At 49.6% G+C, this 17,802-nt stretch overlaps 1 protein-coding gene across 1 annotated transcript in view; it reads left to right on the top strand.

Annotated features, from left to right (window-relative positions):
• MYT1L (myelin transcription factor 1 like) overlaps window positions 1–17,802 on the top strand; it is a 387,004-nt gene that overhangs the window by 60,294 nt on the left and 308,908 nt on the right. The window lies entirely within an intron of this gene.

Below are 17,802 nucleotides of genomic sequence, written 5' to 3'. Positions count from 1 at the left end.
CGCTCTCCCCAGACCCCTTTCTCCTCCCGCACGGCGCCTACGTCCCCAGTGCCAATCCTGCACTGTCCCGACCATCATCACGTCGGAGGGTTGAGCATGTAGCCTGCAGACCGTGGCTCAGCGTCCTGCCCCTCACCCACCCCACCTGCCAGTGCCTTTCTGGAGCACTCTTGGGGCTTCCAGATGTGACCATAAAAACCTCTGGGGTCTTAGACTTGCTCATCCTTGGTGCACAGTTGGTGGAGATATTCAGGTCTTACCATGAGAACCCATCTGGGCTCCCAACGCAGGTTCCCAGGATTCCATTATCCCTGGCATGGATTATCCCCTTGGGGAGCATTGTCACATTTTAGGAGAAGCACAGACGTTGAAATCAGAGAGATCTGAGTTTCCAGCCTCACTCTGCCATGCGTTAACTCTGTAAACTTCATCGAGCTCTGTGACTTTGCTGAGAATCACCTTATTAATCCATAAACTGGGCGCAATGCTATGACCTGCCTTGCAGGGCTGCCCAGACGATTAGATGATACACTGCTTGTCAGGCTATTATAATTCCTGAGGCATAACAGGGTGGTTGAGGGCTGGGCCGAGTTTCTGGACGTGCGATAGGTGATGCTCTCAGCAAACCCCAGCAGGACCTGGATTGGGGCGTGTGTATGGCACCCCCAGAGGCCGACCCAGGCTCCAGGCCCACCCGGGATCGCTGCGTGAGCCCTTCCCAGTGCGTCAGCTGATGGCCTCGCATCCTTCAATGTTTCACTCCCTTCACCGATGCCTCACTGAGGTCTCCGATCCCATCCCCTCACGTCTTTCCCACCCTTTTCATCGTCATTGTTAAAGATCAATGCATTGGTGGCTTTCTGTGTACCGTGAACCACTCTTCATCTTTTATTCCTATTAAGCTTAGTGCTTACCCTACCCTATGCGGTGTGGCCCTTCCACAATCAATATTCCACAGATAAGGAATCATCACTCAAAGGTTAAATAATTTGTTGAAGTTCACAGAGCTGCAGCGCGCAGGATCTTACAAGATGAACTTCTTCATGTGCTGAATTTCTGCGCGTCACCTGGATCCCCCAACTGAACACAGTCACATTAGCTCAGCCTGAGTCCCCAGAGGTCATACCGTGCACCTACTGGATACCCTGTGCCTTCTCTATAACCTGCACCTACTGTATACACTGATTAGATTCTGCTTTGATTGCTATTAGATCTCTTTGAAACCTGGGGACAATATATTACTAAGATGAGAAAAGCTCCCATATAACAGATTTTCTTTGTATTAGACAGTGCACTGAGTTTATCACTTACACCATCCCATTTAACTCTAATGACAGCTTTCAAAGGTAGATGTCATTATTCTCCTTTTCAAAGAAAGAAGCTGAATTTTAGTTGCCCCAGATTTTATAGTCACGAAGGGATAAAGCAAGAATTTGAACCCAAGTCTGACTGACTGCAAATGTCATGATTTTACTTATTATCTCTTCTCTTTTTGTCATTTCTGCCTCCCCTTTAGCATTTGGTCTGGCTTCTTGCACATCAGAAATGCCCTTAAGAAATTCTTACAGGTTGATTTGGGTCCACTGTACGTAGTTGTCCACACCATCATCAGACAGCATGGAGTGTCTGCAGACGTTTCTTGATTGCCCACAACCTGAACCTCATTTCAGCTCTGACCTTTCAGTGACATTCAAAACTGGGTTTTACCACATCAGCCATGCACCCCACTCTTGCTGGGTTCCTGGAGGAATGCTCCCCAGCCTGAACATGACCAGTCCATTCGGGAATAGACCGTCCTCTCTGTGGCCTGAGGTCAGCATGGTAAGGAATCTGGGATTGAGTCCATTAAGGTCAGCCACGGCAGGCAGAGTGCAGGGCCGTCCCCATGGCCGACTGATGTTACGAGGTGGTAGAGCGCCGGGCTGTGCCCTGGCCGTCCAGCTCTCCTTTCTCTGTAAAGGAGCAGAATGAGTCGTGTTAGTTTGAGGCTCACTGGTGTTTGGTGGGGACGATGGAGTAGGAGGAATCAGGCGCATTGTCTCTGTTGATGTCTCAGGAAACTGCATGGATACAAATAAAGAAGAAGGCATCCACGCCTGGGGCTCAGGGCTCTTGGCAGGTGAGGGGGTGGCAGGGTGGGCTGGGGGCAGCATAGACACTGGGTCTCCACCCCGAGCTACCTGGGAGGGCGGGTGCAGTCTTGGCCAGTCCGGCTGGGATGAGGGCAAAACCCAGAAACACAGAACATGTGCTGGAAGTGCAGGGGTTAAATCCAGAGGCTGTGCTGGTTTGACCACGGGTGTCAGGTGGGTCTGGCCTCAAACTCTGGTCCCGCTTCCCACCGGGGGCCCTTGATCAACCAAGTGAACCTCCCGAGCCCCAGTTTTAAATAAGAAGCAAGGATATAAGACTTGTATCATGAAATTGTCGCAAGGGTTAAATTACACAGGGTGCTCGCGACGCATGTCACACAGGGAGCGTATACACATGTTTCTCCTGCAATGTAGCTCCCTAGAAGTCAGGAGCATTCGGGAACTCAGGGAGACCTCGGGAACAAAAGATGAAATTAGAGTCAGGACCAAATTAAAGGGTGGCAGGGTGTCCTCTGTGCTCCTCCCAGGGTCCTGGGCTGTGAGCTGCCGTCGGCTCCTGGGGGCCTGCGTAAAGAAACCCTGCTGCAGGCCGTGCTGCTGGCTGTATTCTCTGAATCCAGTGGCCTGCTCCATGTCTGTGTGCAAAAACGCCTCTTTAGAAGTGGGGTTCCAGTCATGCAGAAGTCAGTCTGCCCCACATGGTTCAGCATCCGTCCACTTTGCATCAGGAGGATTCCCGTCCTCCTGCAGGATGACCTGGCATCAGTGTGAACACGTGCGTTGACCCCTCTTTCCAGGGAGCGAGTCAAGGGCCACGTGGGTCTTAGAACCAGGACGTGACATGTGCTCCAGCAGGAACTTCAAGCCAGTGAGATTTTGGTGCTTTTCCATTTTCAAGGTGCATGTAAGCATACTATTTTCTCAAATGCTGAAAGACTATTTATGGGAAGTATCCTATAATTAGCCAAAAACAGGAGTTACATTGGTGATTCAGGTAAAAAAATGAATGTGTCCACCCTCTCCAAGGGCAATGGTGCATCTCATTTAGACATTATTAGTTTCAATATGTTTTACATTTAAAAACACATTTCATTGTGTTTTTCATCCTACCTTTTGAAAAAACTTGCTTGTTTATGGTATGCTCTTCTCAATTGAAGAGGTAGATTATTTATTGTTCAGTCCCCCAGTCATGTCCAACTCTGCGACCTCATGGACTGCAGCTTGCCAGCCTTCCCAGTCCTTCACCTGTCTCCTGGAGTTTGCTCAAACTCATGTCTGTTGAGTCAGCAAATCCATCCAACCATCTGTCTTCTGTCATTTTCTTCTCCTCCTGCCTTCTACCTTTCCCAGCATCAAGGTCTTTTCCAATGAAATTATTTGTTACCTATGATTTATGTAGATGGTCAACACCGAAATCAGATTGATTATATTCTTTGCAGCCAAAGATGGAGAAGCTCTATACAGTCAGCAAAAACAAGACCGGGAGCTGACTGTGGCTCAGATCATGAACTCCTTATTGCCAAATTCAGACTTAAATTGAAGAAAGTGGGGAAAACCACTAGACCATTCAGGTATGACCTAAATCAAATCCCTTATGACTATACAATGGAAGTGAGAAATAGATTCAAGGGATTAAATCTGATAGAGTGCCTGATGAACTATGGACAGAGGTTCATGACATTGTACAGGAGACAGGTAGAAAGATCATCCCCAAGAAAAAGAAATGCAAAAAAGCAAAACGGCTGTCTGAGGAGGGCTTACAAATAGTTGTGAAAAGAAGGGGAGTGAAAAGCAAAGGAGAAAAGGAAAGATATTCCCATTTGAATGCAGAGTTCCAAAGAATAGCAAGGAGAGATAAGATAGCCTTCCTCGGTGATCAGTGCAAAGATATAGAGGAAAACAATAGAATGGGAAAGACTAGGGATCTCTTCAAGAAAATTAGAGATACCAAGGGAACATTTCATACAAAGATGGGCTCAATAAAGGACAGAAATGCTAGGGACCTAACAGAAGCAGAAGATATTAAGAAGAGGTGGCAAGAATAGACAGAAGAACTATACAAAAAAGATCTTCACGACCCAGATAATCATGATGGTGTGATCACTCACACTCACATAGAGCCAGACATCCTGGCATGCGAAGTCAAGTGGGCCTTAGGAAGCATCACTACCAACAAAGCTAGTGGAGGTGATGGAATTCCAGTTGAGCTATTTCAAATCCTGAAAGATGATGCTGTGAAAGTGCTGCACTCAATATGTCAGCAAATTTGGAAAACTCATAATGGCCACGGGACTGGAAAAGGTCAGTTTTCATTCCAATCTCAAAGAAAGGCAATGCCAAAGAATGCTCAGAATACCACACAATTGCACTCATCGCACACGCTAGTAAAGTAATGCTTAAAATTCTCCAAGCCAGGCTTCAGCAATACGTGAATGGTGAACTACCAGATGTTCAAGCTGGTTTTAGAAAAGGCAGAGGAGCCAGAGATCAAATTGCCAACATCTGCTGGATCATCGAGAAAGCAAGAGAGGTCCGGAAAAACATCTATTTTTGCATTATTGACTATGCCAAAGCCTTTGACTGTGTGGATCACAATACACTGTGGAAAATTCTGAAAGAGATGGGAATATGAGACCACCTGACCTGCCTCTTGAGAAACCTGTATGCAAGTCAGGAAGAAACAGTTAGAACTGGACATGGAACAATAGACTGGTTCCAAATAGGAAAAGGAGTCCGCCAAGGCTGTATATTGTCACCCTGCTTTTTTAACTATATGCAGAGTACATCATGAGAAACGCTGGGCTGGAGGAAGCACAAGCTGGAATCAAGGTTGCTGGGAGAAATATCAATAACCTCAGATATGCAGATGACACCACGCTTATGGCAGAAAGTGAAGAAGAACTAAAGAGCCTCTTGATGAAAGTGAAAGAGGAGAGTGAAGAAGTTGGCTTAAAGCTCAACATTCAGAAAACTAAGATCATGGCATCCAATCCCATCACTTCATGGCAAATAGATGGGGAAACAGTGGAAACAGTGGCTGACTTTATTTCTGGGGGCTCCAAAATCACTGCAGATGGTGACTGAAGCCATGAAATTAAAAGACACTTACTCCTTGGAGGGAAAGTTATGTCCAACCTAGACAGCATATTAAAAAGCAGAGACATTACTTTGCCAACAAAGGTCCGTCTAGTCAAGGCTATGGTTTTTCCAGTAGTTGTGTATGGATGTGAGAGTTGGACTGTGAAGAAAGCTGAGTGCTGAAGAATTGATGCTTTTGAACTGTGGTGTTAGAGAAGACTCTTGAGAGTCCCTTGGACTGCAAGGAGATCCAACCAGTCCATCCTGGGGGAGATCAGTCCTGGGTGTTCATTGGAAGAAATGATGCTAAAGCTGAAACTCCAGTACTTTGGCCACCTGATGCAAAGAGCTGACTCATTTGAAAAGCCCCTGATGCTGGGAAAGATTGAGGGTAGGAGGAGAAGGGGACGACAGAGGATGAGATGGTTGGATGGCATCACTGACTCAATGGACATGGATTTGGGTGGACTCCCGGAGTTGGTGATGGACAGGGAGGCCTGGTTGCTGCGGTTCATGTGGTCGCAAAGAGTAGGACACGATTGAGTTACTGAACTGAACTGATGATTTATGTATTTGTGTCCTCAATATAAGTAGGACATCAAAATCCTTCTCAATTCACTGAAAATAAAAAGACCTCTGTCCACAGCATCATTTATTAAGGAAAAACATGCTATGAACTATAAAACTGTCTTTATGTGAGTTTGAGCAGAAATCATTTGGTCATTTAATTTGCTAAAAAATTCAAGTAGCAAAGGCAATCAGATCAAATGTTACATTTGCAGCTACCATAATTATTAATGAAAATGTTTTATTTGTCGATAGTAAAGAAAATTAGAAATTTTATGAAGAATTTCAGAAAGTTAGAGTATATGGGAAATACATACTGGAGCAATCACTGGAGCAATTCAGTCATTAGTTTGCCCCTAACTTACCCTCCCCCTCCCTCCCTCCCTCCCTTTCTTTTTTTTTTTTTCCCCTCCCTTTCTTTCTTCCAGAAAAACAGTGTGTTCAGGGCCTCCTATGTGGCAGACCCCATTTGTTCTAGGTTAGAAGCCAACAGTGACTAAAGAGAAGGAACAAGCAGCACAGAGACTTCTGCCTCCAAGAAGTCTCATTGGGGGTGTCCAGTCCATCAGTGGGTGCAGATCACCACCGCACCACTCTGAGTGGCCCATTCTAGCCCATCATACAGTTACTCACGTCCCCCCTTTAAGGAAAGCAGACCTTGGCTAGGATATTTTACAAAGCCTGTTTGTATGAGCCAATGTACTTGAATTTTATCTCCTTCCAATTTGTTTCCATGTGAATTTTTGAAGTTTATTTTTACTGTTGTAAGGAATGAAGGATGTTCTCAGTGCATATTCTTTCTGGCTGGCTCCAGAAAAGATTATGATACCATCTAGCCTAAGTTTCCTGAAGTAGATTTTATTTCAGCCTCATTTTACCAGAAGTGCACTGTATCCAGCCACTCCTACAATTTTAATGGTTTTAACGGTTTCCATAATTCCGTTATGCTTTAATTGTAGAAGTTGTGCTAGTATCTGCATGGCGCTCTTATTTGTTTTTAGCTTTCTTCTACCATAAGGATGCTTTATGCCTCTGTCTGCTCTCTGCCTAACTTGGCCAGACCTGAAGTTCCTCATCGGCCAATGCCGGATTGATAACAGTGTTGAGGACTCAGCGATGGGAGGTAATTCCATCTCATCCGCAACTAGGAGAGAGGGCGATGACCATGGCTCCCTGAGGTGCTGGGTAAATTACCTTCTCGGTTCCATTCAAGTGATTCTGCGTCCATTTAACATTAGAAGGTGATACAGTTATATTCCCAGCATATGCTATCCCATCATCATTTCTGATTTGTCTGAAAGACTGTAATCACATTTATCATTAAAAGGAGCAAAACTATCAAAAGACATGTATAAGAGCATTAGAAATGTTGTTTTCTGTTTTGATTTGATAATTTCCAAGAACCAGACAGTGGGAACAATTTGTAAAGAGAAGCGTTTGAAAAATGAAACAAAAATCAAAAACTAAAAAAGCTTCCGGAGACCCATGCAAGATATGATTTGGAAAGACCAAGAAACAAGGGGTCAAAGAGACACATGCATTTGGGAGGAAGGTTGCTGGGGCTGTGGTAGCACCGCTCAGCCGGCTTCCTCCGGCACGACGCGGCGAGGAGAGGCTTACGTGAGTAGCAAGTACACGGAGGGAGGACAGGAGATTATCTTAGGATGACGGACAGAAGTTTTAGGAAGGAGATCACAAAATCATGGTGGGGCTCCTGAGAGCAGCACATTTAGAATCTGGCAGATTTTCTCCAGAGAACCGGGAGGAGATGTCCCAGGGCTTCAAAATGACCCAACAGAGCAGGGGGGTGGTCTCCCTCTTCCCCAGCTCACCTGACTGGTCTGGTGAGGGTCTGGGTCCTGGTTCTGAGAAAACTCAGCTGGTGGCGACACCACGTGGATGAGAAACCGTGTCTCCACTGTGAACAAGGGGCTAAAAACGACAGGACACCAAAGGAAAGTTAGGAAATTTACGTAGATCAGGGTTTCCATGTCATGGCCAAAATTATAATTCTACCACAAATTAAGCCAGTAAAATATGAAGAAAGCTGCAAGATAAATAGAAATAAGGAAATTCTACCTGAATCCAGAGGACTCGGGCTTCAAAATTAGAAGCACAAATGACCTGAATCTGTGAGGTGATAAGTCACAATCATTGAGTTCAGTTTCTGGTTAGAAGTTATGACTGTTTGACCAAACCTATTATGTTCATTTGTGAGACAGCAGTACTTCTCAGCAGGCAGTAGTTCTTAGAGTCGTAATACAGTAGGACACTTGGAAGTCGGCATCTGCTCTTCATATTTCAGGAACTCACTCGCAGACTTGATTGAGTTCAATCAGGAAAACGTTAGGACTTGAGTGCCCACTTTGCAGAAGGGATCACAGAGGCACAGAGTTGGACAGTGACTTCCCAGGATCCCGTGTCAGTGAAGGAGGAGCCAGGCGCGAGCCCAGCCTCCGTGTGTCCCTGCAGCACCTTGTCCTGCTTGTGAAGTGGACTTGGGAGCACGGAGGAAAGCTTCGGGTACGGCTGCTCGTCGAGAGTGGAGGACGGCCTGTGACCTGCGATGACCGAGGCAGGGGAACGGTCTCCCCTGCTCCATGCACCTGCCTGCCTGGAGCTGGGCTGGAGCAGGCCACAGCCTGGTACTTGGCTGTTTTCAAACATTTTCCTCATGGGCTGACTCATGTTGTCTTCAAAACACCCCCGTGTGGGCTCAGACACTCAGTCGTGTCCGACTCTTTGTGACCCCATGGACGGTAGCCCACCAGGCTCTTCTGTCCATGGGATTTCCCAGGCAAGAATACTGGAGTGAGTTGCCATTTCCCCCTCCAGGGGATCTTCCCAACCCAGGCAATGTTATTAGCATCTTTTTAGATCAAAGAAATTGGGGCTCAGAAAGGCTAATGACCTGAACTAGCACACCCAGAAGTGACATGAACACTGTACAGAAGCCCCCCACCCTGGCTTTTAAGCCCCCACACCGTGCCTTCTGGTGTGATTAGCACTTCACTGAAATGATCAATGCAGGATGTATTTCCTATCAGATGAGTGGCCAGTCATGATGTGGAACATCTTTCCATTGATTCTAAAGATTTCCAAAAGTCTGCATTTCCGCTTTGGGGATGCCTTCCTGATTCTTAGTCTTTTGAATGTTGCACTTTAGCATGAATGTCAAATAATGAGATTATCCAGCTCCTCAAATGCTCTACCTAAGGGTGAAACGACTCCTGACATTTGGCATTTCTCTCCAGGACTTGCTCCTTCTTTGGCTGAGATTATTTTCCTGCTTTCCTCGTGAACGTGCCCATAGGTGGCATAGGAATTGCTTGGTCTTCCAAACCCAAGAGGCCCACAGAGGTCTGGAAGTTTAGGAGGTAACATTCTGCAAAGTCTAGTGCCAAATATCTAGAAAAAAGAAAAGTCAGTCTGTGCAGGAGGGAGTGTCCCTTTTAGTAGATTGTCTCCTGGTTCAAAGGTCTCGTGTGATACCTTAGTTTTTACTTAGAGAAACTGGTTCTATATTTCTGAAAAACACCTCTTTGGAGAATTTTCAAGTATTTGTCACTGGGCTTATAAGTCTGGAAAATAAATTCAAAACCATAAATTCCTTCAATTACTGTAAGGACCACCTGATGCAACCTTTGGTAAAGATTTACAATTTCCTCATTGATTCAAACTGTTTGATTTTGCAACTATGTCTTTACCATCCCTGTGGGCTGCAAATCGAGAGTCAATCAGCAAACATGAGTTCAGATCTGACTTCAGATCTGATCGGTGCCCTGGCATTAATTGAAGTAGAAATAAACATCAGAGGACATGACAGTTTCATCTCAGCAGGAGCAGAGAGTCAAGAAGAGGTGTTACTTTCTCTTGTTAGATTAGCTAGTAACACTTTCATTTATACCAGCTTCAAAGTTTGATCTTTGTGGAACATACTTTACAAATGCAACCAACCAGAGAAGTTCTTTTTCTTAAGGAATAAAATTATGTAAAGTAATGGAAAGAAATCATGAGTACAAATTGGAAAGACATTTTAGTTCAACTGGGGTTTCTATGTATTTTCTTTTATTTTTTTTACTTTTCGTAGAAATCCTGGATATGTCATCATATAACCTGTTATATACAAAACATGCTGCTTTAGACTCTGTATAAATCTGCTAGATGTAATATACCGGACTTTTCACAATATGGCACCCACCTGGTACCCATGAAGACCACAGCCCATCCATGGGCGTGGCATGGACATAGAACAGACCTGGAAAAGATCTTAAATACCTTCCCATTTTTGAAAGAAGGTGAAAGTGAAGTCGCTCAGTCGTGTTGGACTCTTTGCAACCCCATGACCTGTAGCCTACCTGGCTCCTCCAGCCATGGGATTTTCCAGGCAGGAATATTGGAGTGGGTTGCCATTTCTTTCTTCAGGGGATCTCCCCGACCCAGGGACCAAACCCTGGTCTCCCACATTTACCATCTGAGCCACCAGGGAAGCCCCCCCATTTTTAGTCATGAAGAAAAACTTGATGACAGTTTGAAATATAAACGCTGAAATCAAAGTCATAATCTCAAATCCCAGGGGACTCTTTTCAGGTGAATTCATTCCTGCTCTGTAGGAAGTGGGGTGGGGGGAGTGACTAAGTTAGTAACGTGCCTCTTCTTTTCGCCGCGTTCTCAGCGGGGTGCCCACATCACCCTCAGCTGCAGCAGCATCTGGAAACTTGCCAAGAAAGCCATTCTGGCCCATCCGGCATCCGCAGACACAGGGACCTTCCGTGGGGCCTGCCAGTCTGAATTTAATAGTCTCCCCCGCAGTGCGGGAGACCTGGGTTCAGTCCCTGCGTGGGGAAGATGCCCTGGAGGAGGGCATGGCAACCCACTCCAGTATTCTCTCCTGGAGAATCCCATGGACAGAGGAGCCTGGCGGGCCACAGTCCATGGGGTCGCAGAGAGTCGGACACGACTGAGGGACTACGAACAGCACCAGGTGAAGCAAGGCAGATGAGTTAAGGATAAGAATAAAAAGAATGTAGACGTAGGAGAGGAGGTGTGGATGCGAGAAGCCGAGCAAAAAGCTATGCCTAGTTCCTGCAAACCCTGAGGTCGAGGACTGGGCGGAAGAGGGAGATGGGGGCGGAGCCTGGCCGGGCGGGGCGGGGCGCCGCGGGGCTGGGTGGGGTCTGTCCTCAGACAGAGGGAGGGGGCCGCGCAGCCGCTCTGAATGGGCTGCAGCAGGAGGAGCCCCTAGGCGTTTTCACACTGGAATATTGCTTTGTAATTCTGTGTCTCTATCACTTCTCTGGGAGTTTAAGCCAAAATAACCAGATAACAATAATGATGAGAGCTGAGCTATACAGAAATAAACGACAGTGAGGGCTCGCAGAACTGACCACCGAGAATTAATTCAGCCATCATAACGACCTGTGTGAGACCGGGCGGACCCTGATGGAGGGGGGCGCCCCGGAACCCACGGCCCCGCGGCCCGCTCCCCTGAGGGTCGCCATGGTGCCCCGCGTGCAGCTCCAGAAGCAGCTGCCCCCAGCCTCCTTGAGGCTCTGCTGCGGCCCAGCGACTGGCTCATCCCCCGGGCATTGGACAGCGGCGTCCCGTGTGGACCGCGGTCCTGAGTGAGCCTTCCCACCGACCCACTCGCAAGAAACCACACGGTCTGTTCAGCCATCAGTTTTGTGTTTGGACACATGTGTGCACGGGTTTCATGTGCTCTCAGCAGAGGGCACCATGTCAGACGTGAAATACACACATCATGCAACCAGTGGAGTGGCCACGGTGTGGCCCGCGTGCGCGCGGGCGTGTGCGTGTGTATGTGTGTGTGTTCTGAAACTTTTGCCTGGGACGTGGAGTCTTCTACCGGAAAAACTGTCCTGAGGGAGGTTTTGCTGTTGCTCAGTTGTGTCCGACTCCTTTCGACCCCATGGACTTCAGCACGCCAGGCTTCCCTGTCCATCACCAGCTCCCAGAGCTTGCTCAAACTCATGTCTATTGAGTCGGTAATGCCATCCAACCATCTCATCCTCTGTAGTTCCCTTCTTCTCCTGCCCTCAATCTTTCCCAGCGTCAGGGTCTTTTCCAAGGAGTCAGCCCTTCGCATCAGGTGGCCAAAGTATTGGAGTTTCAGCTTCAGCATCAGTCCTTCCAATGAACACCCAGGACTGATCTCCTTTAGGATGGACTGGTTCATCTCCTTGCAGTCCAGGGCTCTCTCGGGAGTCTCCTCCGGCCCCGAGGGAGGCTCAGGCGCAGTAACCCAGCCTGAGATGGGGAGCGTCTTCTCGCTGCGCCCAGCCCCGCCTTCTCCGCTTCCTCCTCTGAGGTCCGCTGCTCTGACCCACTTCTCTGCTGCCGCCCAGAGAGGTTCTTCATGGGCACTCTTGGGGGCTAATTTTCACAAGCCCGTTTCCAGCCCTCCTCGGTCATCGCGTGAGCGCGTGATGTCCCGGCGTCCCCGGGTGAAGCCGCCATCCTGCAGTTTCCTCCCTGCCGCATTCAGTTTTGATGGTCACCCAGAAGTTTCACGTGCTGACTCAGGCAGAAGTGAAGGGGGAAGAGAGCACTCTGACACCGTCCTTCGCACCTTCACGGCATAGGAGATGTATGCCTAGGAGATGTTGTTGTAGGAGATGCCAGCGTGTCTTCTGTCAGTTAACGTGCAGGGCGGTGTCCCGTCTCAGAAGCGAAAGGTGACGCGGGATGCAGCGAAGCGCACTGCGGCAGGGGCAGGAGGAGGCTGATCCGGAGGTCAGGAGCCTTAGTGGGTGGGTCCCCCATCTCTCCCTCCCTCCCTCCCTTCTTCCTTCCTTTGGTGCCAGAACAACGCAAGCCAGGTTATTTCTTATAAATTCTTCTCTTTGATTGACTCTAAAATGTTGCACCAAAAGTCACCTTTTAAAGTAAGGCATCGAAATTTGGTTTAGATATATATATTTTTTTCTTTTAAAACCTTTTAGGACATTTCTTTGACTGTATAGGTAAATGAAAATTTAGGATGTGAACATTAAGAATTTTGGCCGGAAGGAGGGGTTGGTCTGGCATATGTAATTTTTAGGCAAAAGAATATTCTAGAAAGATCTAGATAGTAGACGGGGAAAAAAGAGAAGGAATTTCGGAAGCTAGGGCATGCCATGGAGCCCACCCAGAAGTCAGCTTGGGGGTAGGGAAAGCAGAGGGAGGCACCCTTCCTCTGCCCATCAGACACTGGCCCGGTGCGCTGGGATGGCCACATCCCCGTTCCTCAGCTCGCGTGCGTCCTCCTTCATCCCCCATCCAGTCCACCTGCGGAACACCTGCGCTTGAACGCCTGTTCTTGTGTGCAGGAATTTAGGAATCAGCTGTAGGACATGTTGTTGACCCTAGGTCGCAGGATTGAGCAGCGCAGGCCCATCCCTGAAGGGCAGGAGCGCCACCAGGCCCAGTGTGGGCCGGCTCACCTGGGCGGGGCGGCGCCTGAGAACGTCCTCGGGCTGGGAGGAGGCCCGGCAGGAGCGGTTCCGGCCTGGAGTCGGTGGCCGGTGCTGCAGTCGGAGGTGGTGGGAGGGGGCGTGTGGGCGTGGCTCCTGGAAGAGGGCGGGGACCCGGTGGGGCGGGGCTGTGGGCGGGGCTGTGGGCGGGGCTGGGGGCCCCCTTCCAGGCAGCTGACGCAGGAGGGAGGTACTGCTGAATACAGAGGCTGGGCTTTAGTTTGCGTTTTGCTCCTGACGAGACTAGGGTAATGTTAGAGAATCTTCTTCCCTTGCTTTGTATTCGTTAGGGGCCTCCTATGCTCTCTGGTGGCTCCGAAGGTAAAACTCCGCCTGCCGATGCAGGAGACCCTGCTTCCACCCCTGGGTCGGGCAGACCCCTGGAGAAGGAAACGGCAACCCACTCCAGTATTCTTGCCTGGAGAGTCCCATGGACGGGGGAGCCTGGCGGGCTGCGGTCCACGGGGTCGCAGAGTCGGCCACGACTGCGGGACCGAACTACCACCACGTTCATTAAAGCGCCGACTGTACCCGCCATTTCCTGAAGTGGTCTTCTTCCTGTTCCCATATTGACCCTGGCCCTTACAGATGCTTCAAAAATGCCCTCGAATTGGTCATAAGCAAGTTTGCTGTGAGGTCAAGGCATCCTGGCGCATGCTCTCAGACCCTAGTGATAAATCTCTCACGGCTAGATCGATTATTCGCTGGTGGCTTTTGGTTGTCGCGCGCCACGTGCGCTGATGGAGACAGGACATCCCGGGTGTCTGACGGGCACCCTCCATCACGTCTGGGTTCCTACTGAGTGTGCCCCTTGCAGTGACCAGGCTTCCTAAGGAGGGACAGAGGACGCTTGTCTTGGGGGGCAGGTGGGTCACCACGGACACAGGCTCTGTCGTGATGGCAGGCCTGGTATGGATGGGCCTCCATGCCTGGAGGCGAGGGGTCCCAGGAGCTTCTCAGGGGACACCAGGCTCAGAGCAGGAGGCAGACCTTGGGGTGGGGTGGGGAGCGAGGCCTGCACAAATCAGGCGAGTTTCTATTTATAGTGCGTTTAGGATGTTTGCTTTATTTCTGAGGAGAGCAGGAGTATGGGCTCATTGCAAGAAAATGACAGAAAATAAGGAAAATATAGGAGAAAATAGAAACCGCCTCTAACTTCACTGTTAGAACAGCTTCCAACATATATTATCACTTAATAGATTCTGACACTTCACCTTCTATTATGTTCCTGTCTGGTGCTGTAGAGTCCTGTGTAAACAACTCTTCTCAGAGTCTGTAAACTGTTTTATTCAGTTCAGCTCAGTTGCTCAGTCGCGTCCTACTATTTGCGACCCCATGGACCACAGCACATAAGGCTTCCCTGTCCATCACCAACTCCCGGAGCTTACTCAAACTCAGGTCCATTGAGTTGGTGATGCCATCCAACCATCCCATCCTCTGTCCTCCCCTTCTCCTCCTGCCTTCAATCTTTCCCACCATCAGGGTCTTTTCCAATGAGTCAGTTCTTCGCATCAGGTGGCCAAAGTATTGGAGTTTCAGCCTCAGCATCAGTCCTTCCAATGAATATTCAGGACTGAATTATTTAGTAAACTTGTCCTAATTTACTGAACTGTTTTCTAGTTAAAAGATGATATTTAGTCAGTGATTTTCAATAATAAATAATACTGTGATTTAGCTTTTTCTTCACATTTTTGTCCTGTGGTCTTTTAGTGTGAAAGTCAAATGTGTTAGTCACTAGTCATGTCTGACTCTTTGTGACCCCGTGGACTGTAGCCCACCAAGCTTCTCTGCCCATGGGATTCTCCAGCAAGAATACCGGAGTGCGTTGCCGTGCCCTCCTCCAGGGGATTTTCCCGACCCAGGGATCGTATCAGGGTCTCCCGTGTTGCAGGCACATACTTTTCAGTCTGAGCCAAGCAGGGACGCTCCTATTAGAGTGGGATGTTAAAAGGAGAATAAGGAGCTTGGATGCGCTGGGTAAATGGGTGACTTCTGGAATGGCCATGCCAATGGTGCACCCCAGTTAGGCAGCGTGTGGAGCTGCCCCAGCGGGATGAGCCTGCAGGAGGCTCTGACTCCCCTCCAGACTCACCTTGGCCGTGTCCTCTTAGAGATGCTATCACACACTCAGGGGAACAGTCGCCCAAACCTCGGGCACTTTGGCTGCCGCTAAGTAAGCGATCGATAAAACTGAGCAGCTTTTCCCTGCAGGGGTAAATCTAGGTGGTCATTTTTATGAAAACTTCAGCCCTCACCTGGCCCAAGAGCTCAGCCTCCTTCTGGTGGATTCCCACTGGGACACTGGGGATCGCTCCGCATCAGTGAGTAGGAACGCTGTCTGGTTTCTGAAGGGAGGCGGGAGGGGGCACTCCTGCTGTGAGGCTCCAGAAGGTTCCTTCTCCCCTGGCCGACAGGACGGTCCTCCTTTGCCTCCCAGGGTCCAGCCCCCACAGGTGGGCCCCCAGGGTCCACCTCCCCTGCCCCCATGGCCCCGCCCCATCACTCTTCGGCTGGGGAGACAGACGCTCCTTCAGGCCAAGACCCCCAGACCCAGCCACCCACCTCCCTCCTGGCCCTGGATGCCATCCGCCTCCAGGATGGACGTTGGTGTTGTCCGCAGCCCGCCGGGTTCATGATTGCTGCCGCGCTCTTCCTGGCCCTTCTTCACATGCTCGAGCTGCACAGAGATGAGCCAGGTGCTCCTAGGTGGACGAGGCTGGACTAGGTGCCTGAGAAGCCAGGGACTCTGGCTTGGTCCCCACAGTGGCCGTGGCAGAGGACCACTGACTCAGTGATTAAGACAATGCAGATTCACGACCCCGCGGCTTTATGGGTCAGAAACCCCCGATGACTCCGGCTGGGGGGCAGATGGGGGGAGGCAGGGTTCCTCCTCCTGGGGGCTCAGGGGCGCCTCTGTTTTGTGTCCCCAGCTTCTTGGGCGCCCGCGCCCGTGGTCTGGGGCCCCCCTTCACGTTCCTGGCCAGCAGCTCCTCCCGTCTCTGTCTGACCCCGGCTCTCCTGCCTCCATCCCTCTCTCGTAAAGACCCTTGTGATGACACAGAGTCCAGTTGGGAAATCCGGAAAACCTCCCCACCCCCTGTCAAGGAAGGTGATAATCTGAGGTTCTGTGGGTGACAGCGTGGACTGCTCTCTGGAGGCGGGGGGACAGGCGCTGACCTTCTGCCAGGTCGTCTCTGCAGCCCACAAACGTGGTGTGCATCCAGAAGACATTTTCGTCAGGTTAAATGGTGTCAAACATTCAGAGCTCATTCTTACAATCCCTTTATGCAGTCGTTTTATATGCATCTTACTTGGGTCCATTTCGACTGTTTCAGGATTGTTTAACATCAGAGTCCAAGTGCGCAAAGAAAGTGATGGCATTTCTCTGCCTCCCTCTGTGAACTGATACTTTTGCCAAACTAACGATCTACGGGCCTCCCGCCCCGTAAGGGTAAGGACTCGGGACTTTCGTGTTTGCTGCTGTTCTGAGTCCTGAATTGATCTCAGAAACATCCTTAGGAGAGAAATCCACTGGGGATAGTTGGAATTGTGGAAATTTGCTGAGTATATTTACAGTTTGCTCACCGCAGTTTCTTCTTGACGACACTTTTTCAGGACTGTCTTCCAGGCACTGAATTAGGAATTCCCATCCATTACTTTGTATAAGATTCCTGAAACCCTGTGTTGTGGAAACAGAGGCACAGAGCCGGCGCCCGCAGCTGTGTTTCTGCCTCTGGTTCCCTCTCTGCCACCCTGCCCTGCGAGCTGACCCCCACCCTGGAGGCTCAGGCGGAGACGCAGAAAGGGCCCCGTGTTGATCACCAGGGCACGTGCCCAGAGCTGCGCCCCCGTGCCCCCTGCCGGGACCTGCCGCCTCACCCCAGGAACACCTGGCCTTTGAGAGTCAGTGTCCACATCCGGAACTTGGCATCTGGTCAGTGTGCCTGTTGTATAGATGTTGGAGGAATCGTCTGCATTTGCCCAGGGTGGGCAGGCTGTGGCCCTTGTCTGTCTATGAGGACTTTCTTTACTCCTTACATGTTCCCAAACCAAGAGTCTTGCAAATGTTTACTGTTTAGTTTTGCAAATGGAAACAGACAAAAGCCTGAAGGCCGTGGATCGGACTTTGGGGAAACCTCCCTCCATCCGCAGAGGCGGTGGCTTTCCCCCGATTTCGCATGCGTGTGTGCCGGGGCACACGGACAGTTTGAAGGAGCTCGAATGTTGCCTTATGGACTGGACACGCAGCATCAGAAATAGAAATGAATTTGAAATTATAATCTCCAAGCTCCTGTGAGAGTTCTGTCATGGAGACTGTGTTTAATTGCTTTGGGGCATGTCCAAAAGGTAGTCACTGAGACACCTGAGTCTGTCAGGCTCTGCTGCGGCTCCTGCATGGAGGCTTTCTGCGGAAACAACTGCTAACAAGGCTGCCAATTAGGGAGGATGTTTTTCTGTGATGTGAGCATTTTTTCTGCGGAAACTAGCTTGAGAGTCAGAGCTGGTGCATGTACTGAAACGGCTAGTGTAACCATGCCGCTTGCAGCTCTCACCAGAGTCCAAGAAAGCAACTTAATCCCACTTAGGCGCCT

Source organism: Dama dama, chromosome 16 (genome assembly GCF_033118175.1).
Source record: "Dama dama isolate Ldn47 chromosome 16, ASM3311817v1, whole genome shotgun sequence".
NCBI classification, from domain to species: Eukaryota; Metazoa; Chordata; class Mammalia; order Artiodactyla; family Cervidae; genus Dama; species Dama dama.
This window is presented reverse-complemented; position numbering and strand designations above follow the sequence as displayed.